The sequence below is a fragment of the Ctenocephalides felis genome, unplaced genomic scaffold (genome assembly GCF_003426905.1).
Source record: "Ctenocephalides felis isolate EL2017-DRISC unplaced genomic scaffold, ASM342690v1 CF-g0.4_SCAFFOLD_01170, whole genome shotgun sequence".
Taxonomy (NCBI): Eukaryota; Metazoa; Arthropoda; class Insecta; order Siphonaptera; family Pulicidae; genus Ctenocephalides; species Ctenocephalides felis.
The window spans coordinates 78034860-78039479 of NW_020537324.1; positions in this window are offsets into that span (position 1 = coordinate 78034860).

Below are 4620 nucleotides of genomic sequence, written 5' to 3' on the forward strand. Positions count from 1 at the left end.
ACACAAGTGTAAATTTTCATCCATTTTGACAGTTGAAATTGTTAACTCTCATGTTCATTTATAATTTTACAAATTTAACTGTATAAAAGTTATTATTGTAATCAATTACAAGTCCAAATATTTTTTGATACTTTACAAGTTTCGTACATAATTCGTTGAAATAATTGTATTACTATTGATTTTTTATTAAAAGCACCGGCGTCCATTTTGATAAACTGTCAATTCAATCAAGAATTTTATGAACAATTTTTGCAAAAATCCAATAATAATTGTTATAACTTATATAGTACATGTGGTTTTTGATTATTTTCACGTTTTTTCAACACAAGTTGCATTATTGAGTATTTATATGTATACGTTGATGTTTAATTAATAACTTGCACCGGCGTCCATTTTGATAAACTGTCAATTCAAAGAATTTATTAACATTTTGCAAAATTCCAATAATAATTGTTATACTTATATAGTATATTGAAGTACATGTAGGTTTTAATAATTTACATTTTTTTAACACAATTGCATTACATATTTAATATTTATATAAGTTGATGTTTTTGAACATTCGCAACGGCATCCATTTTGTTGACAGTTCAAATTGTAAAATCAGAAATTTATTGATTATTCGATAATAATTGATATTGCTATTGTAATTAATTATAAGTATATGTAATATTGATGAATTTACACGTTTTTTTTTTAACACAAGGGCGTTTTAAATCATATTTTATTAACAAATTTATGGTCGAAAAGCCGGCGGCCATTTGCAAAACTTCAACCGTCAAAATTTTAAACTAGAACCAAATGTTCATAATATTTGTAATCAAACTAATTTTCTTTTTTAAATTGATATGCACAAAATTTTGATTATTATTGCAAATTTAAATTTAGAAATATCTTTCCAGCATTACGTGCTATATATTTCTTATATTTTATTTATTTGTTATCTTTCATTTAGTTAAACTAGTTGAAACTAGTACTCTTATTTGCATTTTAATTAACGAGGAATTTTAATTAATTAATATAATTTTAATTGTATTCTTAATAATTCGGTTTTGAAATCATAATTTGTTCAACAAATGTTTTCATGGAGAACTTCAACTTCACTCACTCAACTGTCAACTTTTTAAATTGTCAAATTTTCAAAATAAAAATGAAAACAATATAAGGTCTACAATGAATTTAATACTTGTTTTAATTAAATTAGACATATACGTACCTTTTTGAATAAACTGTTATATAATTTAAGAATAATAAATCATTAATTTCAATTAAATTTTATCATCTTTGGACAACTTCATCTCGTTCAAATGTCAATTGTCAAAAATTTTGCAGAAATTGTTTAAATTTCCGAATTTTTTAGTTTAAAATCTAACTTTAGTTTATTCATAACTAAAAACACTGTTCTTTAAACAAATACGTTAAATAAAAATTAATTTTAATTTCAGCCAAAAAACACGTGGCAGCCATTACTTAATAACACAAACTGGTTCAAATACTGTTATAACAAAATAATTAACAAATTTAATTAATCATGCAAAAAACTATTTACTTCCAACTCTAGTTTTTTATAAGTCTTTTATCTATTTAAGTCTTTCAACTTCCTTCAAAATTCTGTATTTGTAATGATGGCACATTCTTTTTGCAACTTCAAATTGTCCATAAAGAAAAACCACACTCCACAATAAATTAAATAATAGTTTTCTATTAAATAAATCTTATTTATTATGTTATTTCACTTCGACTAGTTTCAGTTTCGGTGGTTTGGCACAAATCCAAGGATAAGTTAATTTCGTTAACACCATTTGCTGCTGAATTTAAACAGTCACATAATTAATTTTCACTTTCTACTGTCCATTTTTAATAATAAGAATGTTTTTAAATGTCTATATTGCTTTTATGATGACTAATGTCACTGAAAAGTAATCATTAATAGAATATAGATTTATTAAAATATATATGAACTTTATATATAATAAGAAATGTGATTATCAAGTTCAACGATATTTCTGAGGGACATAAGATATTTGATTTTATATTTGTGTTAACCAAAATTTGTCCTTTAATGATTTCAAAATTTGATGAAACTCGATAAAAAATGTTTTAAATAGTTAATTACTGAGTGATTTTTTAATTATTTATCTAAAGGTACATCATAAAATACTATAGGCCCACGAAAAGTGGTTTAATTATAAAAATGTTTATTTATTTTTTTAGTGTGTATTTTCTAATGTAAGTCTAATGCAATAAAAATGCACATCGTTTCTTCTCTCAATGGAAGTTTTTATAGTAATAGTTGTCATTAAAGTTTTTTGTTTAAGTGCATCTTATGCAAATAGGCATTAGAATAAAACGATTGTGCGGGTCGATAATAGACGAGGAGCCAACGACCTAACTCTATATATAATGAGAAAAAATATATATTTATTTATTACGATATGTGTTAAAGTTATATAATATGATTTACGTACATTACAGCAACTGACATATAATCAGTTTTAAAAACTTCAATTGAATAAATATATTTAAAAATACATTTAGTTATTTGAAAATCGGTCAAGCCGTTTTTTTTGGCGATTAATTGTTGAGTGACAGAATTAATAATCTAATAGCAACTGTTCTATAGGCATGACGAATATTCTCGTCAGAACACAAAATTCTGTGTCACTTCTCCATGACGAGAATAAACGTCAATCACAAGTTAATAAGTTAATAAAATTGATATTTCTTTCAATAAATTGAGATATCTTTCAAAAAAACTTTTAACATCTTTGACCTGTATTAATTAAATATAAGATCAGTCTCATTTTTTTTTTTAGTTTTTGAACCATTTTTTTTTTTGGATTTGTAATTAAACCACTAAATTTGGCCTCTTACCCCTGTTTCGTAATAATCATTTTATTAATCAAATAATTTTTCATCAGCTGCAGTCAATGAATGTTTTGACTCAATTTTAATTTAGATTTATTGAGATTATAAAAAGGTTAAATCTAACTTAAAAAAATAATTTTATAAGGGTTGTACGACCCTAACGGTTTTTTTTCAATTTCGGGGTCAATTTTAACTCTTAATGATTTCAATGAAAAACACTAGTTTTCACTGAATTTTTGAAATCTGTCAATTCACTGGGCATGCCATAACATATTCAAAATGAAAGTTTCGTATTATGCTTCAGACTTAAAAAAAGAATAAATTAATGAAAGCGCGGTAATAGTATAAAAAACCTTAAAAAGCAAAATGTGCCAACAAAACTAAAACGAAATCAATTTCGGATTAAGCTGGCACTTGCAATTACTATTAAAATTAGAAATAATTATATGTGGCATGCGTTGCACTGGGTAAACCATCAATTTACTTTGTATTAGCCGCCTCTTTCACTTATATACCACTTATAGTTAGTTATTTTTCATTCAAAAAAATTTCTAGAAATATTTTTTTATTACTATCACTTCTTATTACTATTTTATTAAAACTATTTGCCGGCCAGCTAGTATATATACACATATTTTATATTTACTACTCGTAGGTTAAGTTATTGTAATCGTCCAAATATCGAAATCGAAATTTTTTTCATATCTTTACTTTTCAGACGTTTCTGAACATTTGGGCATACCTCAAAAAAACTGGAGTGTGTGTGTGTGTGTTTTGTGTGTTCGCAATTTGTCGTCCACGTTTTTGGGATTTAAACGATTGAATTCCATTCCTATTAATAGGGAGATGTGCTAATTAGTTTTTTGTCAAAGGCAGGTCCACCATTACAGAGATACGGAGGTAAATGAGCAAAAAATTGCAGTTTTTTGAGACAAATAAGCATCCAATTTGAATAAACCTGTTTTGTGTTGACGAAACGATTGTTCAAGATTATTTTTCAATTTTTTTTATTTCGAAAAATTTCAGATTTTCATAATTTTAATTCGGTACGGGAAGTTCCAGCAATTTGCCTCAACACACGATGTGATACACCACTAGTTTATTATTATTTTCCTCTCCTGCGACGTAATTCGCCCACAGGTCGATTGATTCATCGTTTTGTTCGCGTTTTTCATTTTCATTAAACAACAACAATAGGTTACGGTTAAGTATGTAAATTTTTTAAATGCGCGTGCCTTTATGCTAATTTTGCAATAACAATTAATTCTTTATTCTTATTGCTAATTTTAATTTCCGAACGATTGAATGAATCGAATCGATTCATAGACGGAGGGCTCCGGGATAGTAGTTAAATTTGATTATTCTAATATTATGAAGTAACTCTTTAAATAATAATGGTATTGTAATTTTCAATAGTTTAAAAATAATATTAAATTATATTTGACTTATATTTGAACAGTGGAATTTAAAAAAATATGATAAAAGTCAAAATTCTACAAATAATTTAGTTGTAGTTAGTTAATATTGAGTGTTTCCCGAGAAACCGGTACGCGGATTTTGCCGCCAACCTGGATCTAGCCCTTGTTTGAGGTTAGAGGTGTGTTACAGTTACAGATACCAGTTTTGCGCAAAGTTATACACGTTTGATTATAGTGATTTTTTTTTAGAAGCTGTTTGTATATTTTGTGCTCTAAAATGACTAGACATTAATTAAACCTAACTTATAAACCGATTCTGCCACGTAACACACAA